This window comes from Somniosus microcephalus, chromosome 10 (assembly GCF_052327205.1).
Source record: "Somniosus microcephalus isolate GS21.2 chromosome 10, FLI_Smic_1.0, whole genome shotgun sequence".
Taxonomy (NCBI): Eukaryota; Metazoa; Chordata; class Chondrichthyes; order Squaliformes; family Somniosidae; genus Somniosus; species Somniosus microcephalus.
In genome coordinates, this window is record NC_140996.1 from 11,985,632 (window position 1) to 12,009,369 (window position 23,738).

A 23,738-nucleotide genomic window follows, 5' to 3' on the forward strand; every position below is an offset into this window, starting at 1 on the left:
CAGACGACACAAAGCGTGTGTGCTGTGAGGAGGATGCAGAGAAACTCCAGTATGATTTGGACAGGTTGGGTGATTGGGCAGATGCATGGCAAATGCAGTATAATGTGGATAAATGCGAGGTTATCCACTTTGGTGGCAAAAACAGGAATCAGATTATTATCTGAACGGCAATAGATTGGGAAAAGGGGGCGTGCAACGAGACCTGGGTGTCCTTGTGCACCAGTCGCTGAAGGTAAGCATGTAGGTGCAGCAGGCGGCTAAGAAGGCAAATGGTATGTTGGCCTTCATAGCGAGAGGATTCGAGTACAGGAGCAAGGATGTCTTGCTGCAGTTGTACAGGGCCTTGGTGAGACCACATCTTGAGTATTGTGTGCAGTTTTGGTCGCCTTATCTGAGGAAGGATGTTCTTGCCATGGAGGGAGTGCAGCGAAGATTCACCAGACTGATACCTGGGATGGCAAGAATGACGTATGAAGAGAGATTGGGTCGATTGGGCTTGTATTAACTAGAGTTTAGAAGAATCAGAGGGGATCTCATTGAAACTTATAAAATTCTAACAGGACTAGACAGACTAAATGCAGGAAGGATGTTCCCGATGGCGGGGGAGTTCAGAACCAGGGGTCACAGTCTAAGGATAAGGGGTAAGCCATTTAGGACTGAGATGAGGAGGAATTTCTTCACCCAGAGAGTGGTGAACCTGTGGAATTCTCTACCACAGAAGGCAGTTGAGGCCAATTCATTAAATATATTCAAGAAGGAGTTGGATATATTTCTTAAGGCTAAAGGGATCAAGGGATATGGGGAGAAGGCAGGGACAGGGTACTGAACTTGGATGATCAGCCATGATCTCATTGAATGGCGGAGCGGGCTCGAGGGGCCGAATGGCCGACTCCTGCTCCTATCGTCTATGAATGGTGGAGGCCTGGAACTAGGTTGTCTACTTGCCTTTATGACCAGGGAAGAGGAGAAAATGTCCTCACAAAAAATTGCTCAGAATTCCGAATCAGTGTGCTCCTCTGCAGAGTAATTTGTTATTAATCTGATTAATTTGTTTTAAGAATGGAATGCGGCTCATTTCTAAAAAAAAAAGAAATAAAATTAAGATTTAAGGTTTGGGATGCGAGACTTCAGTTACGTGGAGAGGCTGGAGAAGCTGGGATTGTTCTCCTTAGATCAGAGAAGGTTAAGGGGAGATTCAATAGAGGCGTTCACATTCATGAAGGGCTTTGATAGAGTAAAGAAGGAGAGACGGTTTCCAGTGGCAGGAGGGTCGTTAACCAGAGGACACAGATTTAAGGTAATTGGCAAAAGAACCAGAGGGGGAGATGAGGAGAAATTACGATCTGGAATGCGTTGACTGAAAGGGCGGTGGAAGCAGATTCAACAGTAACTTTCAAAAGGGAATTGGAGAAATACTTGAAATGGAGAAAATTGGCAGGGCTGTGGGGAAGGAGCGGGGGGTGGGGGGGTGGGTAGTGGGAGTAACTGAAGAGCTCTTTCAAATGGCACAACGGGCAGAATGGCCTCCTTCTGTGCTGTGTGATTCTACAAGTTTTAGCAAAATCCATGCGCAGGTAATCTGCCAGCTAAGTGGCTCTTATTCCTTCAATTGCCTTTCTATGTCTGAGGGCCTGGCTTTGAAACTCATGACATGTGTTTTGTGACAGCGCACTCTGAAACTGGTTGCAAATATGATGGCGCCATGCCAATGAGAGCTGTGCAGCTGGTTTAATTGCTGCGTATAGCCAGTGTTTGTGAAGGATTTGGCTTTGTAGACCTAAGCTTTGGATTCCCGGCGCCTTGTCCGATACACCATTGAATTGTTTATGGGACGTTTTCCATGCATTTCACACCTGCGGGTTTGATACTGATGGAGACAATTAACATCAAGCATCTTTCCCAAGACTGTAATGACGGAGCCTGATTATAGTAATTGCACTGTACGCAACTGTGTATTCTCTGTCAGAATGTTCCAGGAACTGAGTGAACTGAATCCTGATGAATGAATAACGGGTCTGCCAAGAAATATTATTTTTGGACCTGTTTTTGATTTTATAAACCAGATAAAAATAGCCAGCATGCAAATTGTGTTTTTTTTGTACCATTATTCATTTAACCATTCATTCTTCAATTCAGTCGAAGGAAAGTAACAGAAAGCACTTCACAAATCACATTTTTAGATTAATATCATTTTTCACTTGTAAAATCTGGATGTGTGGATAGACTGGAGAAGCTGGGGTTGTTCTCCTTGGAGCAGAGAAGGCTAAGAGGAGATTTGATAGAGGTGTTCAAAGTCATGAAGGGTTTCAGCACAATAAATAAAGAGTAACTGTTTCCAATGACTGAAGGGTCGGTAACCAGAGGGCACAGGTTTAAGGTGATTGGCAAAAGAACCAGAGGCGAGATGAGGAAAAACTTTTTTGTGCAACGAGTGGTCAGGATTTGGAATGCGCTGCCTGATAGGGTGGTGGAGGCAGATTCAATAGTAGCCTTCAAAAGGGAATTGGATAAATGCTTGAAGGAAATAAATTGCTGGGATATGGGGAAAGAGCAGGGAGGGAGTGGGACTAACTGGGATTGCTCTTCAAAACAGCCGGCACAGACTCGATGGGCCGAATGGCCTCTTTCTGTGTTGTACTATTCTATGATTCTATGAAATCTGCTGCTGCGAGCTGCAGTTATGCATTAAGTATATTTAATGTATATACTGCCTTAAAATTGGATAGGTACAATTAGAGGCTCAGTCTGGGAATTCCATGGAAGTGAGTGGGTGAGGTTTGGTACATTGAAGTTCTGTGTTCAGACCAGGTTTCCCATTGTACTGCCGAAGTTGGGTATTGTAATACCATGAAAAATGAATAATAATCTGGCAAAGGATTGACAGAAGGGTCGAGAACCAGAGGACACAGATTTAAGGTGATTGACAGAAGAACCAAAGGCGACACGAGGAAAAACTTTTTTGCGCAGCGAGTGGTTAGGATCTGGGATGCGCTGCCTGAGAGGGCGGTGGAGGCAGACTCAATCGTGGCTTTCAAAAGGGAATTGGATAAGTACCTGAAGGAAAAAAAATTGCAGGGCTACGGTGGAGTGGGACTAGCTGAAGTGCTCTTGCAGAGAGCCGGCACGGGCTCGACGGGCTGAATGGCCTCCTTCTGTGCTGTAACCATGCTATGATTCTATGATACTGTGAAGGAACCGTGAACAAATACGAAAGGGTAGCATCATTAAGCATTTTCGTCCTGCCAAATTGATGGCTTAATCAAGATATCCTCGCTGAGCTGTCACTGCACTCTGCTGAAGGCTGTTGAAATTCTATGAAGCTGCTGAATGTTGTGAGATGTTTACCAAGATTGGACTGAATGTCACATCAGACACTACATATGCACTGCCTGTAGTACAGGATATTGAAGCCCTGTGTCAAAACAGCATCACACGTGGATCGCTGCAGTATATTAGTGAGCTAAAGAAATCCAGCTTATACCAATCTCACAAAAAATATTAAACAATTTTAGGTTTGTTTGTTGAGCTATAACAATAAACCGAAACTGCTGTGGAAAATATGACAATTGGAAATAACTACATGTGCACAGAAAAGCACTCAGCAGATTGGGACTGTTTCACGTTAGCAAATCTGTCATTTTTTTTTGTTTCATTGTGTATTTGTCAGCCGTGGCTCGGTGGGTCGCCCTCTCGCCTCTGAGTCAGAAGATTGTGGGTTCTAGGTCCCACTCCAGGGATTTCAGCACATATTCGAGGCTGGCGTTCCCAGTGCCAGTGCTGAGGGAGTGCCGCACTGTCGGAGGTGCCGTCTTTCGGATGAGACGTTAAACCCCCGTCTGCCCTCTCAGGTGGACGTAAAAGATCCCACGGGCATGGTTTCGAAGAAGAGCAGGGAGAGATCTCCCCGGTGTCCTGGGGCCAATATTTATCTCTCAACCAACATCACTAAAACAGATTATCTGGTCACTGTCACATTTCTGTTTGTGGGATCTTGCTATGCACCAATTGGCTGCCGCATTTCCTACATTACAACAGTGACTACGCTTCAAACGTGACTGGAAAACACCTTGGGGTGCCCTGAGATCAAGAAAGACACTATATAAATGCAAGTTCTTTCTTAACTAGCACATTCCGCATTGCTAACTTTTAAAGTAATGTTTATTAAGTTCCTGCTTTATCGAGGGGGGCTAAGGACATTGTTCTCAGACTCTCTGGCCTTCTATCCTCAGCCTTCATTACTATGAGCCATATTCGTTATGCCATCCTATTGGGATTACCTAAATCATACAGACACCATAGTCAGATTGTTCAAACAAGAAGTGAATTGGACCATGTAACTGATCAGAATGGATAATTGCTTGATTCTGGAAAAGTCATTATTTTAATGTCATTGGCTCCATAACACTTGTTAAACTTGTGAACAGCAGGTTGCACGAGATACTGAGAAGGAATTTTCACATTGCCACGTGCTCCTAGCGTTCCCACATTGTGCAACAACCAGATGCCTTAATAGGTGACATCTTGAAAGCTGCCCCCTCTTTGCAGGGTGGGTGTCACATAGAATTACATCGGATATACGGCACAGAAACAGGCCATCGATCCAACCAGCCCATGCATTTATGCTCCACTCGAACCTGCTCCCATCCTTCCTCATCTAACTCTATCAGCATAACCCTCTATTCCTTTGTCCCTCATACGCTTATCTGGCCTCCCCTTAAATGCATCTACACTATTTGCTTCAACCACTCCCTGTGGTAGTGAGTTTGACATTCTCACCACTCTCTGGGTAAAAACGTTTCTTCTGAATTCCCGATTGGATTTCCTGTTGACTATCTTATATCGATGGCCTCTAGTTTTGCTCTTCCCCACAAGTGGAAACATTCTCTCTGTATCCACTCTATCAAAACCTTTCAGAATTTTAAAGTGCCTCTATATCCTTTTTTTAAATATGACAACCAGAGCTGTACGCAGTGCTCCAAGTGTGTTCTAACCAAGGTTCAATGCAAGTTTAGCATAACTCTACTTTTCAGTTCAATCCCTCTAGAAATAAACCCGAGTGCTAGTTTTACTATTGTTATGGCCTTCTTAAACTATGTCACTACTTTTAGTGAATTGTGTATTAGTACTCCCAGATCCCTTTGCTCATCTACCCCATCTCAATTCTTATTTTCCACCAATGAGTTGGAGGCGGGGCGGGACTTACGGCAAGACTTACGGCAAGACTTGCGGCAAGATTTACGGCAAGCTGTCTATTCACTCAGCAAACAGCAAAGCAAACAAATTCTATTCACTCAGCAAACAAAGTTTACTTAAACAACGCACTACAACAAACAGTCCACAGAGTCTATTTGAAAAGCGTCTCTATGAACTAGAGCAAAGAGAACTCAAGGTCGAAACTACAGCAAAGTCTCCCGATAAAAGCGGGGTGATTTCTCCAGCAAAGTGCAGTGAGTGGAGGACAGTTACATAATATAAATGATGTGCATAAAATCAATCCCAGTCCCTCGTAGCGGTGCGGTCTCCAGGCGTGATTGATGGGGAAATTACCCAATCATCTCCATTCTGGACAGCAATAATAGTGCCACTATATGCAGCCCCCTTTTTGTCTATCTTTATCCGTTTTTTTTTTGGTCTTGTCTGTTTCCCTTACACTTTGTGTATGTCTTTAATTCCACAGGGCTGAATTTCCACATTCTTGCTTTCTTGCGTCTGCGACTTCAGTTGTCCTACTTTGCCATTGTCACTCGACGTGCCAAAAACAAATTGTCTGTCTGATGTGCAATCATCCCACCAGCAGACGCCTGAGCACTAGCTCAATCACCTCGGCTTGCTGCTGCAACCTCAACAGCTGTTACCGCTGTCACTGCACCACGTTACATCAATTCACAACTTTTACTCTTTATTCTTGAAGTGATTGAAAGGACCACAAAATAACTAACCAGATTGCTGTTTTGCATTACTTACACTGAGATAGGTTTTCAAGCCAATTGTTTTGTACACAACATGGAAGTTATTTGTCACCCTTACAGACATGATGCTTCATAGATTGAGTAACACAGCAGGGGGGCTGTTTTCAGGCTTTGCAAAGTAAGAAAAGGATGTATAATGATGGAGCTCTCAGTGTTCAATGAACTAAAATTAAATCTGCTATTTCACCTTAGTCAATTCACTCAAGAAGGCAAAACTCCATTACATTTTTCTGATAGACGGTGAACATTTTTCTTTCTAAGACAATGAATATCATATGGACTATAACAATAGTGCCGGCTTTAAGTTAATCATTTAAAACCCTTCGACATGAATCAGTCATTCATGAAAGAAAGACTTATGAAATAATACTGAGTGGCCTATGGGTGGCGCTGTCCAGGGAGAGTATAAATACTCGGGCACGGGCCCAGCTTGCGCAGGACATTCTTAACAGGAACTAGTGAAGGACACAACTAGACCTCCATGTTGTAAAACAGTTGATTAAAGCTTTGTTTAATGCTTAGACCAAGTGCCTCGTAGTTTGCTTATGTCACCCTTTTTTCCACAACAACTTGCATTCACATAGCACCTTTAATGTAGTGAAATGTCCCAAGGTGCTTCACAGGAGCGATTATCAGACAAAATTTGACACCGAGTCACAGAAGGAGATATTAGGACAGGTGACCAGAAGCTTGGTTGATAAACCTATGGGCCCACAACGGAATCCATCCAACTGTGGTAAACCACTGTTTGTATTCCACTGTGTACATGCCTGGACATGCCTCGGCTGACTCCTCCCACAAGTCCTAGTATAAAGGTGACTGCTCCCCAGCCCTTTGTATTTCTGGACCGGTCGACCACTCGAGGCAGACCTTCATTCTTTTGTTAATAAAAGCCTTTAGTTACTCTCTTAACTCTCAGTCTTTTATGAGTAATTGATAGCGCATCAATTTTATTAACAAAATTTTTATAATGGAGAAGATCCTCACACCAGCATGCCTGGACTTAGATCATCGGGAGGCGGACTCATCCACCAAGTTTACTCACTGGCTTAAGTGTTTCGAAAAATTCCTGACCGCCTCCGCAGCAATCAAATCGGACGAGGACAAACTGGATGTCCTGACCTCCAAAGTGAACCACCGAGTGTACTCGGTCATCCAAGACGCGACCTCGTACGCGGACGCTATCAAGCTCCTCAAGGACCAGTACACGCGCCCAGTGAACGAAGTGTACGCCAGGCACCTTCTGGGGAGTCGTAAACAACAACCTGGGGAATCGACCGTGGAATACCTTCAGGCACTGTCTGTGCTTGGTCGGGCCTGTGGTTGTAAGGATGTAAAGGCCGCCGTGTACATAGAGGAACTTATCCGGGACGCTTTTGTAGCGGGCCACAGATCCAATTACACCCGACAGCGACTGTTGGAGCAGAGTGACCTCGACCTCAACAAGGCCTCTGAACTCGCACTATCATTGGATGCAGCCTACCGGGGCATGGATGCCTACTCCTCTGCACCGTGGATGCCGCGGGGAATGACAGCCTGGGACACGGTAGGACCGCCTCATAGTGCCGTGCCACCCCAGCCACACCCCAGCAACGGCCCAACTACCGCAGCAGTGTCCCAAGGCCAGACAGCAGTGCCCCAAGGCCAGAAATGCTACTTCTGTGGCCAGGCAAAACACCCCAGAGCGCGCTGCCCGGCGAAAAACGCGATCTGCTCGGGCTGCGGGAAGAAGGGACACTACGCTAACGTCTGCAGGGCCAAAGCCACCCCGAACCCCAGCAGCGCCGCGTGTGGGCCATGCGGGCCGCCATCTTGGGCCTCCCCGGCCATGTGCGAACCACCGGTACAGCAGCCATTTTGGACGCCTCCAGCCACATGGGGATCATAGATGCCGCCATCTTGGATGACAGCCGGAACGCAGCAGGCCCCCAACACCGCCTCATCTGATACCCGCAGCGACACACCGACCCCTACGCTGGCATCCATTACACTGGACCAAGCGAGACCGCACCAGCTGGCCAGTTCCACAATGGACATTAAGGTAAATGGCCACGATACAATCTGCCTTTTTGACTCTGGGAGCACGGAGAGCTTCATCCACCCCGACACGGTGCGGCGTTGCTCTCTCCCAGTCCTGCCTGCGCACCAGCGGATTTCTATGGCCTCCGAGTCCCAGTCGGCGGACATCGGCGGCTACTGCGTAGTGACACTCGTAGTAGATGGGACCGTGTACGATCATTTTAAACTTCTGGTCCTGCCCGACCTCTGCGCTGCCGTCCTGCTGGGGTTAGATTTTCAGTGCCACCTTAAAAGTGTTATGATGGCGTACGGTGGACCCCTACCCCCACTCACAGTCCACAGCCAGCAGCTCCCAAATTGCCCGCCGCGCACCAGGTGCAACCTCTCCACATTCAGAGTCACCCCCCCCCCCACTGTTTGCTAACCTCACCCCCGACTGTAAGCCCATCGCCACAAAGAGCAGGCGATACAGTGCCGGGGACAGGGTTTTCATTAAAACCGAAGTGGAGCGGCTCCTGAAGGAAGGGATTATTGAGGGCAGCACCAGCCCCTGGCGAGCCCAGGTTGTGGTCGTTAAGACCGGTGAGAAGCAGCGCCTGGTCATCGACTACAGCCAGACAATAAATCGCTACACCCTGCTGGACGCCTACCCACTCCCCCGCATAGCTGATATGGTCAACCAGATCGCGCAGTACCGCGTCTTCTCGACCATTGACCTGAAATCAGCGTACCACCAGCTCCCTATCCGCCCTGAGGACCGCCAGTATACTGCCTTTGAGGCAAACGGCCGCCTCTACCACTTCCTTAGGGTTCCCTTTGGCGTCACCAACGGGGTCTCCGTCTTCCAAAGGGAGATGGACCGGATGGTAGATCAAAATGCGTTGCAGGCCACTTTCCCATATCTGGACAATGTGACCATCTGCGGCCGTGACTTGCAGGACCATGACGCAAACCTCGAAAAATTCCTCCGCACCGCCCAACTCCTGAACCTGACATATAACAAGGAGAAGTGCATATTCCGCACAAACCGCCTTGCCATCCTTGGCTGTGTTGTGGAACACGGAGTCATCGGCCCCGACCCCGACCGGATGCGTCCCCTTATGGAACTCCCACTGCCCCACTGCCTCAAGGCCCTGAAGAGGTGCCTAGGGTTTTTCTCCTATTATGCCCAGTGGGTCCCCTACTATGCGGACAAGGCCCATCCGCTGATCAAGTCCACCTCTTTTCCCTTGACGGCAGAGGCCCGCTTAGCCTTCCACCGTATCAAGGAAGACATTGCCAAAGCCACCATGCACGCAGTGGACGAATCCATCCCCTTCCAGGTGGAAAGCGATGCGTCCGACTTTGCCCTGGCCGCTACCCTCAATCAGGCGGGGAGACCCGTGGCCTTCTTTTCACGAACCCTCCAAGGCCCGGAGACCAGACACTCCGCTGTTGAGAAGGAGGCCCAGGCGATTGTGGAGGCTGTGCGTCATTGGAGGCACTACCTGGCCGGAAAACGATTTACCCTGCTCACTGACCAACGTTCAGTTGCTTTCATGTTTAACAACAAGCAGAGGGGCAAAATCAAAAATGACAAGATCTTGAGGTGGAGAATCGAACTTTCCACCTACAATTACGAGATCTTGTACCGGCCCGGGAAGCTCAATGAACCCCCGGATGCGCTATCGTGTGGCACCTGCGCCAGCGCGCAGATCGATAGACTGCGGGCCCTCCACAATGACCTCTGCCACCCGGGGGTCACCAGGTTCTTCCACTTCATCAAGGCCCGCAACCTGCCTTACTCTATTGAGGAGGTCAGGACCATGACCAGGAACTGCCAAGTCTGCGCTGAGTGCAAACCGCACTTTTATAGACCAGACAGGGCCCACCTGATAAAAGCCACTCGCCCCTTCGAGCGCCTGAGCGTTGATTTTAAAGGGCCTCTCCCCTCCTCCGACCGCAATGTGTACTTCCTCAATATTATTGATGAGTACTCCCGTTTCCCGTTCGCCATCCCCTGCCCGGACATGACCAGTGCCACGGTCATTAAATGTCTGAACGACCTCTTCACCCTGTTCGGTTTCCCCAGCTATATCCATAGCGACCGGGGCTCATCGTTTATGAGCGACGACCTCCGTCAGTACCTGCTAACTAGGGGTATTGCCACAAGCAGGGCCACCAGTTACAACCCCCGGGGGAACGGACAGGTGGAAAGAGAAAATGCGACAGTTTGGAAGGCCGCCCTGCTAGCCCTAAAGTCTAGGGGCCTTCCAACCTCCCGCTGGCAGGATGTGCTCCCCGATGCGCTCCACTCTATTCGGTCACTGCTCTGCACTGCCACTAACACCACCCCTCATGAGAAAATGTTTGTCTTCCCAAGGAAGTCCACATCGGGGACATCGCTACCGCCATGGCTGACGTCCCCAGGGCCGGTCCTACTGAGAAGGCACGTGAGGACCCATAAAACGGACCCCCTGGTCGAGAGGGTCGACCTCCTCCACGCCAACCCCCAGTATGCTTACATTGCATACCCGGACGGGCGGGAGGACACAGTCTCCATAAGAGACCTTGCACCCTCGGGGGCCGCAGTAACCCACTACTCACTACCACCCCCCCCGCCACGATCCGATATCCAGCCCCAGCAGACGGCAGGCCTGGGCCCCGCGACCCGCTCGACATCTACGAGGACGACACGCCTGTGCCACAGCCCATGCAGGACTTGACGCCGGAAGCTCCACTACCCCTGCCGTCGCCACGCCGATCACAGCGGCAGACAAGACCTCCGGAGAGACTCCAATACACTAACTTTTAATACACTTCACCCCGCCGGACTCAATTTTAAACAAGGGGTGAATGTGGTAAACCACTGTTTGTATTCCACTGTGTACGTGCCTGGACATGCCTCGGCTGACTCCTCCCACAAGTCCTAGTATAAAGGTGACTGCTCCCCAGCCCTTTGTATTTCTGGACCGGTCGACCACTCGAGGCAGACCTTCATTCTTTTGTTAATAAAAGCCTTTAGTTACTCTCTTAACTCTCAGTCTTTTATGAGTAATTGATAGCGCATCACCAACGAGGTAAATAATAAAAGAATCACATATCCTTGAAAATCAAATGACGTACTTCTGCATGAAGCCACCATGGGTCTATAAGAGTGATTAAGACTAAACGAAAGGAAAGGGTGATGTAAGGGTAAAAAATTGCAGCGAGACTGAGGACTGGGAGGATTATAGAAAGCAACAAAAGGAGAACTAGAAAATAATGAGGGCAAAGAGTGAAATGAGAAAAAAGGCATTTGATTTCTCCTTAGAACAGAGAAGGTTAAGCAGAGATTTAAAAGAGGTGTTAAAAATTATGAGGGGTTTTGACAGAGTAAATAAGGAGAAACTGTTTCCAGTGGCAGGAGGGTCGGTAACCAGAGGACACAGATTTAAGATAATTGGCAAAAGAACCAGAGGGGAGATGAGGAGAAAATATTTTACTCAGTGAGTTGTTGTGAACTGGAATGCACTGCCTGAAAGGGCGGTGGAAGCAGATTCAACAATAACTTTCAAAAGGGGAACTGGGTAAATACTGAAAAGGAAAAATTTGCAGGGCTGTGGGGAAAGAGCAGGGGGAGTGGGACTAATTGGAGAGCTCTTTCAAAGAGCCGGCACAGGCTCGATGGGCCAAATGGCCTCCTTCTGTGCTGTATGATTCTATGATTTCAAAGGAAATAGCAAAGCTTTATAAATACATCAAGAGAGTGGGAAAGGATAAGTTGGAACTATTAAACCCCAACTTCAGTAGGGTATTAGGCGACAATGAGGCTATGGTTGAATTGCACAATTAATGGCCCAGAAATTCGGGTCGGGGGCTTCCCGCGGGTGTAAGCCCCCGACCTGCACTTACCTTGTGCGCCGGCCGTTGAGCTATGGGCCCCTGTGGAATTCCGATCCGGGGCCTGGTCCAGCTGCTGGCGCGCAGTGCTTGCGTATCCCAGGGGCGCAGTTAGTTCGATGCGTCCCCTGGGATAACGTGGGCCATGGAGAGCCAATGATAGCAGGGAATGCTTCATTCATAAGATTGACAGGAAGAGCTGTCAAAGCTTATAAATACTACGGCCCCAAAACAGCACTACATCTTCAAATAATTTTTTTTTTAAATCACATTTTTTAAATAAACTATAAATTACATGAAATAACTATTTTAAACAATAATTTAAATTTTTGAAAAAAATAATTTGGGGGCTTAAAGTAAACTTACCTTGCTTTAAAGTATTTAAAAATAATAAACCTGTGGAAAAAATGTTTTAATTTTAATTAATTTACCACTTACCTTGTAAAAAGCAGGCCTTACGCCTGCTTTGTAAATTCTGGAGACTTACCCTCCCGGGAAAACGTGTAAGAAAATACCTAAGTTCGATGCGCACGCGCAGCCTCTCCCGCGCACGCGTTCGAACTCTGAACCCCTTCTTTCTGTTTCTTCTCAGTCCTGACGAAGGGTTTCGACCTGAAACATTGACTCTGTTTCTCTCTCCACGGATGTTGCCTGGCCTACTGAGTTTTTCCAGCATTTTCTGTTGTTATTTAGGATTTCCAGCATCCGCGGTATTTTGCTATCGCAATTCTATGTAATATGCCTAAACCTCAATTACGGAAGTGCAATCCTTATTAAGTTGGTGTGAATTGGACTGTTCCAAGTGAGACTCATGAAGAGATGCCAATCCTGACAAGTCATGAGTGTATTTTTGTCCCGGTGAGTATTTTCTCCCCCGTGGGAAGTGAATTGAAACTGTGCAAACAGGCTTGCAATCTGTCAGTGGGAGATTATAAAGCCAGGTTACCAGGGGAAATACGTGTCCGTTGTCATAGATATGGGTTGGGACATTCCTCCGAGGTGCTCCCAGTCAAATGCTGTGACTTCTTCGAAAACACCTTTTTGCGGCGTGAGCGGAATTTCCAACGCACGTCCGGCAAAGTATCGCCAGCGGAGCGGGATCGGCTGCGAGGGGACCTCCCGACCACGAAAAGCCACAACTTTGGAAAAGCCACCTTTACAAGGCATTTTTGAAATGCGCAGGCAAAAAATTAGATTCTTCGAATCGGCTATATTTTCATGCAACGGGTTTGCAAAATCTAGATGAACGCATGGAAACTGATGACAGCCAGTTTGGGGAAACATACCAATATCTGCCGAGCATGGTTCACAGATGCTCACGATGCTCACCGCCATGTTTGAAAGGCATTGCAGCCAAATTTAATGCAAACTGAATGTCAATGTATCCCAGGAGCAGGATAAACAATGCTATCTCAATTTGAAACAGGGGGAAATTGCCCGTCTATAAGTGACAGCAAGCCAAGCAATTGAGTAACTGGGCAGGCAATAACACAGCTACCAAAATGGCAATAAAAAGTGACAATTCTTCGTATTAAAAATATCCAATAATCATAATTCAGATGTAGGATGGTCAAAAACTTGCATTTATATAGCACCTCATCATATTCTCAGGATGGCATTTTACAACCAACAGATTATTCTTAAACAATAGCAAAATACTGCGGATGCTGGAAATCTGAAATAACAACAGAAAATGCTGGAAATACTCAGCAGGCCAGGCAGCATCTGTGGAGAGAGAAACCGAGTCAGCGTTTCAGGTCTGGGACCCTTCATCAGAACTGGAAAAAGCTGGAGATGTAACAGATATTAAGCAGGTGCAGAGACGGGGGGGGCGGGGGGGCGGTTAGGGGGGGAGGAAGGAATTGAAAGAACATCCTGTACTTTTGTAAGAGGCAGGAAAGATAAAATGTTGCAAATGGGAGTGGCAAAAATCATACTGCATGAGAAATGGGGGCAGGGATAATTATCTGAAATTGTTGAACTCAATGTTGAGTCCGGCAGGCTGCAAAGTGCCCAATCGAAAGATGAGGTGCTGTTCCTCGAGCTTACGTTGAGCTTCATTGGAACAATGCAATAGGCCGAGGACAGAGAGATCAGAGTGGGAGTGAAGCGGTGAATTAAAGTGACAGGCGACCGGGAGCTCAGGGTCACCCTTACGGACTGAACGGAGGTGTTCCGCAAAGCGGTCGCCCAATCTGCATTTGGTCTCCCCAGTGTAGAGGAGACCGCATCGTGAGCAGCGAATACAGTATATTAAATTGCAGGAAGTACAAGTAAATCGCTGTTTCACCTGGAAGGGGTGTTTGGGGCCCTAGGCAGTGGGAAGGGAGGAGGTAAAAGGGCATGTGTTGCCCTTTTATTTAAGATTATTCTTAAAAGTGTGATGTAGGCAGTCTATTTACATACACCAATAGTGCCATGGGACCTTTTGTGTTCATCTGAGCGGGCAGACAGGGCCTCCGTTTAAAATCTCATCAGAGAGGCATAATTTCCAATGTTATAAACCCATCCACCTTCTCTCCCAACAACAGCGCATACCGGGATAGAGGTATGAAGGGATTTCGATAGGGTAGACATAGAGAAGATGTTTCAACTTATGGGGCAGACCAAAACTAGGGGTCATAAATATAAGACAGTCACTAATAAATCCAATCGGGAATTCAGGAGAAACTTCTTTACCCAGAGAGTGGTGAGAATGTGGAACTCGCTGCCACAGGGAGTGGTTGAGGCGAATAACATAGATGCATTTAACGGGAGACTAGATAAATACATGAGGGAGAAAGGAATAGAGAATATGTTGATGGGGTGAGGTGAAGAAGGGTGGGAGAAGGCTCACGGGCATCATAATCACTGGCACGGACCAGAAACGCTGTTTACGGAGGTCATGGTCCATCATCAAAGACCCTACCCACCCCAGCCACAGTCTGTTCGCCCTCCTGCCATCTGGGAGACGCTACAGATGCATTCGCACCCGTACGACCAGATTTAGGAACAGCTTCTTTCCCAGGGCTGTCATCCTACTGAACTCCACAAATAAACTCTAAAGCCTGCACATCTGCCAATGCACTTTATTATGGTTATGTTTATCACAGATCACAGAAATCACAGAAACCCCACAGTGCAGATAGAGGCCATTTCGGCCCATCGAGCCTGCACCGACACATATCCCACCCGATCCCCGTAACCCCTACACCAACACATATCCCACCCTATCCCCGTAACCCCACGTATTTAATCCCCCTAACACTAAGGGTCAATTTATCATAGCCAATCAACCTAACCCGCACATCTTTGGACTGTGGGAGGAAACCGGAGCACCCGGAGGAAACCCACGCAAACACGGGGAGAATGTGCAAACTCCACACAGACAGTCACCCGAGGCCGGATTCGAACCCGGGTCCCTGGCGCTGTGAGGCAACAGTGCTAACCACTATGCCACCGTGCTTATGTTAATGTATTACAAGCCAAATGTATGTTGAATGTTTAAATGTCTTAATCTAAATGTACACTCTCGGGAGCCGCAAGCCTACATTTCGTTGTACTGCACTTGTGCACTAACAATGACAATAAAGTTGATTATGATTATGAGCCGAATGGCCTGTTTCTAAGCTCTGCATTCTATGTAATTCTATGTAATATTGGGAAATCAAAGGAATGCTCCACCCGCTTTCTTTCCATTAAAATGAATCTGCTCTCCTACCATGCTTTCACCCCAGGAACACCGACTGGGGGTTCAAGCATCTGTTGCTCATGATTTTCCATTAATCTTAAAAGGGTGGAAAATTTTAGGAGGTGCCCGACTGAAATGCACAGAGGATGGGCGAGACACCTTGTTGGGAGCACAGGTTTGTGAAGTTACCCATATGTTGTAACACCTCATGTGTTGTTACTCCTGCTGCCACTACATGTTAGGAGATAATCAGCCCCAGATATTGCAGTGTCAGCTGTGGCTCAGTGGGTCACTCTCTCACCTCTGAGTCAGAAGGTTGTGGGTTCAAGTCCCACTCCAGCGACTTGAGCACATGAAATCTAGGCTGACGCTCCAGTACAGTGCAGTGCTGAGGGAGCGCTACACTGTCTGAGGTGCCGTCTTTCAGATGAGATGTTAAACCGAGGCCCCGTCTGCTCTCTCAGGTGGACGTAAAAGATCCCATGGCACTATTTCGAAGAAGAGCAGGGGAGTTCTCCCCGATGTCCTGGGCCCAATATTTATCCCTCAACCAACATAACAAAAACAGATGATCTGGTCATTGTCACATTGCTGTCTGTGGGAGCTTGCTGTGCGCAAATTGGTTGCCTGTGTTTCCCACATTACAACAGTGGCTACACTTCAAAAGTACTTAATTGGCTGTAAAGTGCTTTGAGACGTCCGGTGGCCGTGAAAGGTGCTACATAAATGCAAGCCTTCTTCTTCCAATGTTCTGCTGCCCGTGTCCTAACATGTGGCAAGCCCCAATAACCTTTCACCCCTGTGCTCACTTGACCTGCATTGGCTCACGGTCCGGCAACGCCTCGAGTTTAAAATCCCAACTCTGGCATATCATTCACTTCCTTCAGAAATGGTGATTCTCCAATTCTTTGAGCACAAGGGCTTGAACAGCAACAACATCTTACACTGACATAGCACCTTTAATTGATGTCTATGCAAAAATAAATAAACTTTTCAACGGAAGCTGGGCCAGTGAGGATAAAACAAACACACGGAGTAGCTTCAGATTTAGTGCAACTGTCATCAGCTCCATGAATGAATTTTGGAATGCAGAAACCTTTTATTTTATTTATTTGTTATCAACTCTTACGAAAAGAACCCCTGGAGGCCTAGATATTTAACTAATTCTAGGGGGAAATGAATCATATTCATACGATAGCAAAATACTGCGGATGCTGGAAATCCGAAATAACAACAGAAAATGCTGGAAAAACTCAGCAGGCCAGGCAACATCTGTAGAGAGAGAAATAGAGTCAACGTTTCAGGTCAAACCCTTTGTCAGAACTGAGAAAAAAAGCAGGAAATGAAACGGATGAAAAAAGAAGTTTGGGGGCTGGGAAATGGGGGAGGGGATGAAAGAACAAAAGGGAAGGTTTGCGAGGTGAAGAGACATTAAGAGATATTCAAGGCGAGACGAGATGGTAATAGGACAGGTAAAGAGACAAAGGATGGCTCTAGATGAAGTGTGAAATCCGCTGGCAGAATGAAAGACAGCTGCCATGTGGGAGAGAAAAAAAGAAAAAGGCACAAACCAAAGGTGTGGATAAAAAATATATAAAAATATGATAGGGGCCGAGGTTATGATCTGAAATTGTTGAACTCGATATTGAGTCCGTAAGGCTGTAAAGTGCCTAATCGAAAGATGAGGTGCTGTTCCTCGAGCTTACGCTGAGCTTCCGTGGAACAATGCAAGAGGCCGCGGACGGTGAGGTCTGAGTGGGAATGGGGCGGTGAATTGAAATGACAGGCGACCGGAAGCTCAGGGTCACCCTTACGGATTGAACGGAGGTGTTGAATCATATTCATACTTCATTTGGAGAAAGTCATATGAAGGGACAGAGGAATTGACAGCAAAAGTAAGTGGTGGGCGAACAAACTTGCATCCAAACCAAACCAAACAGATCTAAAGTGGAATATAGGTGCCATCAACAACAATTTGCATTTATATAGCCCCTTTAATGTAGTAAAATGTCCCAAGGCACTTCACAGGAGCGCTATCAGGCTAAATTTGACATCGAGCCACATTAGGAGATATTAGGATAGGTGACCAAAAGCTTGGTCAAAGAGGTAGGTTTTAAGGAGCGGCTTAAAGGAGGAGAGAGATGCGGAGAGGTTTAGGGAGGGAATTCCAGAGCTCAGGGCCCAGGTAGCTGAAGGCACGGCCACCAATGGTGGAGCGATGGGAATCGGTGATTGCGCAAGAGGCCAGAATTGGAGGAGCGCAGAGATCTCGGAGGGTTGTCGGGGCTGGAGGAGGTTACAGAGATAGCGATAATTCAATGTTCACTGTACAGTGAAAGATGTGGTGCTTTTTTAAATTAACTATACACTTGCTAACTTGTCTCAGATTTGTGGCAGTGTAGCTTTAGATATGCACTTTGAGTTCTGAGGCTTAATTAGATAATTACACATTCAGTGAGTCTGTCTGTAGTTACCGATTAGAGCAGATGTTGCAACACATGATAGTGGTTCTATTATCTTCCATTTATCGTTCTGCCTAAGCTGAACATTTGAGTCATCACATTGCTGTAGCTTCAATTTCTGTGATGATGAATATGATTTCAGTATTTTACAAGTATTTTTTTTATCATGCTAATTTCACAACTGCACAAAATATTTAGCTCTGAATGTTTTTAGGTTCAAAATCCACATTTTTCCGATTTTGTAATTTAATATTTTAGTCGCGATTTTTTATTTTGGCATTTGTTTGTTTGCTATCAGATCTCCCACATTACTGCTCCTGGTGAACCGGAGGCTTTATAAGAATAGGGCCGTTATGCGCAGCAGCATTATCGAGAACGATGATTTATCAGCACTACAGGGGTGGCCCTGGGAGCTGGCAGTGTTAGGATGGGGGCTTAGGTATTGTTGTATCTATGCTTTAATGCGTTCAATCAAGCATGTAGATACGTCGAATTAAATCAGAGTCAGGCAGACAGGCTTATAACTACGATGTTCACTTTATTGCGTAAAATATCCGACTGCCGTTTTCCCGGGTAATTCCCATAATGCAATGCACATTACATTACCGTATTGACTGGTGTCAAACTCGCAATCAATACACGACATCCCCCTTTTCCTTGGAAACAAACTTGCAGTTTACAAACAGTTGCTTACAATAACACTGCATAACTTATTTGGTTTATAAACTTTTTACAAACTTGTGTCTTACCACACAACTAAATAATTCCCAGGCTTAAACATTTAACATCACCCATGCAGTTCTCGCACAGTTTATGTTGTGACATAATCAGACAGTCTTTGGGGTTTTCTTTTAACCCTTTGAGGTCTGGCTGTATTGGGTATGTCTGACATGTTGGTGTCAGTGGGTATTGCCTATGTCACAGTGGTATATGTGTCAGGGTCTACTATACTGTCCTCAGTCCCTTGTGTTTCCTCCTGCTCATGGAATGTCTCCTTTGGTCCATTGGTTCTGTATTTCTTCACAAACGTAGTGTTTCTCGAGTAGCGTGCTCCGTCTGGAGATTCTACTACTACTTCACTCCCTGTTTTACTCAAAACTTTGTGGGGTGTGGCATTAAAAGGAGTGGTGAACTTGTCCACTTTGTCCTGCCATACCAGCACCGTGTTGCCAACTTCCACCTCTGAGTATTGTGTTCTCCGATGTTCATCTGCGTACAGTTTGGACTTGCCTTTTTGTTCTGCGTCCCGGTCATGTACTTCCATGTTTGCGCACGACTCTGTGATGTCTGGCAGCTTTCCTCTCATTTTCCGTTTAAAGAGCAGCTCTGCCGGGCTCTTTCCTGTCGTGGCGTGGTCAATGCTCCTGTACACAGTCACATATTTTCTAAGTTCACGTTTCCAATCTAGTCCTTCTGACTGAGCAATTCTGATTCTCTTCATCAGCGATGCATTCTGGCGCTCGACTTCTCCGTTAGCCTGAGCCCATTTTGCTGTCGTTTTCAGGTGTTTGATCCCATTGTTTTCACAGTATTCTTTGAATAATTCAGATCTGAATTGGGGACCATTATCAGATTTGCAGGTGATTGGCAAACCATGACGGCTGAAGATTGACTCTAAACTATCAACCTTCTCTGTTGTTGTGGAGGTCATGATGTCGTATTCATAGTAGCGACTATAATAATCAACTACCACAAGAATGGAGTGGTTGGATGGTAAGTCTATAGCTACATCCTGCCAGGGGCCCTCCGGTAATGGTGTTGGTCTCAACGGTTCAGGTGGGTCAGGTCTGGCTACTATCTGACAGCCGTGGCACACTTTGCAGTGTTTTTCAGCTGCCTTGTCCATGCCAGGCCACCAAACCTTGGTTCTGAGATGTTGCTTTGTTCCAACTATTCCCAAGTGTCCTACATGTGCTAACACCAGGGCTCGTGCGTGTAACACTGTGGGTAGTACGATGCGTGTTCCCCGAAGAACTAGGTACCCCACTACGCACAGCTCGTTTGCAATTGCTGCATAAGCTTTACAGTTCTCAAAATGTCCATTTGTGATTGCCTTCCGTACCTCAATCAGCTCTGGGTCAGTAGCAGAGGCTTCCTCCACCTCTCTAGTAGTAAGTGCTTTTGGTGTCGCACTCACAGCTACAAATCTCACGTATTCATCTGAGCCATGAGAATGTCTCTCCTATTTTGCTGTCTCCCCCAGCAATCGTGACAGTGGGTCTGCAATGTTTTGCTTGCCTGGAATGTGTATCACCTTAAAATCGTACGGCTGTAATCTAAGTACCCATCTCTCTATACGAGCACAGGGTTTAGAGTGTGGGCCGTATATCACTTGTAATGGCTTATGGTCAGTTACCAAGTTAAATTTTCGGCCATACACATATGGATGCAGCCTCTCACAAGCCCATACAAGAGCTAAGGCCTCTCTCTCTGTTTGAGAGTATTTCCTCTTACAGTCTGTTAAACTACGACTTACATAGCATATTGGCACCTCTTGTCCCTGTTGGTCCTGAACTAGTACTGCGCCTAAACCTACAGGACTGGCATCTGCTATCACCTTGGTTGGTGCGTCCTTATCAAAATATGCTAAAGTGCCGGCTCTGGCCAACTCTTCCTTGAGTGCACTGAATGACTGTCTCTGTTGTGATCCAAATTTAAATGGTGTGTCTTTTCTCGTCAGGCGTCGCAGTGGCTCTGATAGCATTGCAAACTGCGGGATGAATCTGCTACTGTACCCAACGAGTCCCAAGAAACTCCTCACTTCTGTAGCATTCTCTGGTTCCCGAGCTTCTGCCACCACTCGCACTCTCTCTGCTGTTGGTCCGATGCCCTTTTCAGACAACAGGATTCCCATGAAAATCAATCGGTCCATGTTGAATTGGCACTTCTCTGAGTTTAGTGTCAGTCCACTTTCCATTAGTCTGGTCATGACAGCGTGCAGGCGTCTGTTGTGCGTTTCCTGGTCGTGTGCATGCACGATAATGTCGTCTGAGATGTTTTCAACACCCTCTATTCCAGCTAAGGCATTAGCTATCTCGTGCTGATATTGCTCACTAGCTGAAGATACACCGAATATCAGCCTCTTGTACCTGTATACTCCGTTATGTACTGCAAACGTTGTGATTTCTCGTGACTCAGGGGTCAGTTCTAGCTGGTGATAACCCCATTTCAGGTCTAGCTTACTAAACACCGTCGAGCCGTTCATACCTTGGAGTATCTCATCAACGGTGGGGATTGGATATCGTTCCCTCACTATTGCCTGGTTTGCTCGTCTCATGTCTAGGCATAACCTTACATCCTTATCCGCTTTTGGTACAATAACCACAGGATTTACCCATGGGGTGGGACCAGTTACTGGTTCGATAATGTCCATGTCCCTCAATTGTTTTATTTTGGCCTCTACTGCCCCCCTTAAGTTGAATGGTATACGCCTGAGTGGCTTCACTTGTGGGTCGATATACAAACTGATCTGTTTTGTGTTCAGCCTTCCTACTCCCTGGAACACCTTTGGATACCGCTGTTCTAGTAGCTGTCTTACATCTACCACAGCTGAGACATCTGCGCCTATTTTTAGAACTCCCAGTTTCATGGCTGTCTCCCTTCCTAGCAACGGCTCTCCATGGCTTTTAACCACAACGAACTCCGCCTGCTCAGTTCTCTTACCTATTGTAATCCCACATGTGAATACACCTTTAACTGACAGTGGTTGGCTAGAAGCGTAAGAGAATAACTTTCTCTCTGTCTTAGGGACATGTGACTGACACTTAATGTGTTCTGACTTTAATCCTTCCCATGTATTCTCATCTATCACATTATTAGTTGCACCCGAATCAATTAACATTCTCAGGTTTACTCCCCCCACACAAAAGGTAAGTCTCTCTGTCACATTATTTCCAGTAACAGCAAATGCAAAGTCATTTTGTTCCTCTACATTGTTCACACTGTGTTTCTTTGTACCCTTTGCGCGGCATACTTTGGAGAAATTATCCTTTCCCTTGCACTTATGACACGTTTGTCCGCGTGTTGGGCATTTCGGACCTCTGCCCATGTGGTCTGTGTGTCCACGTCTGTAACATTTCCTTTCGTTCCTATTGCCATTTCCCTTTGGTTTCTCTGTCGAGCTTTTCGCATAATACCCTCTTTTCTGTGTAACACGATGAACAGTATCTGTCTCCGCCTTCTCTGTACATGACATGGCTGACATCTGCTCCTCGACGTTTTCACATTGTGAGGCCAATTGTAACGTGCGGGCGAGCGTTAGACCTTGCCCTTCCTCTAGCAATTTCCTCCGCACATAGGCTGGCATGCACCTACTCAGGATAGCGTCTCTTATTTGATTATCCGCACCCCCCCCAAAAGCACAGTCTTTAGCAGCCTGCCGCAAGCGAGTAGCAAATTGTTGCACAGTCTCACCTGTCTTCTGGGACAACTTATGAAAAGTCTGTCTAGCAAATGCTGCGTTGACCTGGGGCACGAAGTAGTGATTCAAAGCACTAACCGACGCCGTGAATTCTGCTGGCTCTCCCTTGTCCGGTAGAGTCGAAAAGATATCCTGGACATCTGGTCCTGCTAGGTGTAGAAGTAGAGCTCTTCTCCTCTGCTTTGTGGCACCTGTAGAGGTATCGTCGATAATGAGTCCTTTGCCGTCGGCATAAAGCTCAAAAGACGTTAACCACCTCGTCCATCTTGGACCCAAAGTGGCTGGCTCGGCAAAGCATGCAAAATTTTGAATGCCGGTCTTCTCCATCCTAGCTAACTAAAACTTGGGCAACTACCTATCTAAAATGATTCCGTTCGTTATCCTCGTCGCCAATGTTGTATCTATGCTTTAATGCATTCAATCAAGCATGTAGATATGTCGAATTAAATCAGTGTCAGGCAGACAGGCTTATAACTGCGATGTTCACTTTATTGCGTAAAATGGCCGACTGCCGTTTTCCTGGGTAATTTCCATAATGCAATGCACATTACATTACCGTATTGACTGGTGTCAAACTCGCAATCAATACACGACAGGTATCTAGCAATATTTTAAGGTGGGCTCCCAGAGATCCTCAGCACTGGAAGCCCCCGGGGTTCCAGGAAGGAAGGAAGAAAATGAAGAACTCGCATTTACATAAAGAAAGACTCGCATTTTATGGCGCCTTTCATGGCCTCAGGACGCCCCAAAGCGCTTCTCAGCCCGGTGAAGTACATTTTTTGAGGTGCAGTCACTGTTGTAATGCAGGAAATGTGGCCGCCCGTTTGCGCACAGCAAGCTCCCACAAACAGCAATCCTTTCACAGCTTCAGGACGTCCCACCGCATTTCCGAGCCATTGAAGTACCATTAAACCAGAGCACGTTGATACTGGTGTGCTACGTATCTCAAGACTTGCAAGGACAACCTACTCTTTCTCAAGAGCTTTCTCAGAGCGGAACACCTCTTGTTGTTTCTCTCTGCTTACCACTTAGTTGGAATCCTGCCATAGTTTTATTCCTTGGATCTTTGTCCTTTAGGACATTGGCCTCGTTGATTCTATTTTCTACACTGGCTTCTTTCATTTTTTTTCTAAACAGAAAGAAGGGCATCAGCCACTTTATTCTTCACAGCCGTGCCCTTTTACTTTTAATTCTCCTGAGCACATCTGCTCCTCTTTTTGTGCAGTACCAGCAACAGCATTGTATTGGAATAATTTTGACAGTAAAAATTATGAATGCGCCCTTGCTTGTTCACCCGTGTGAATCCTGTACATGTGCAGTTAAATAAGCAGAACTGT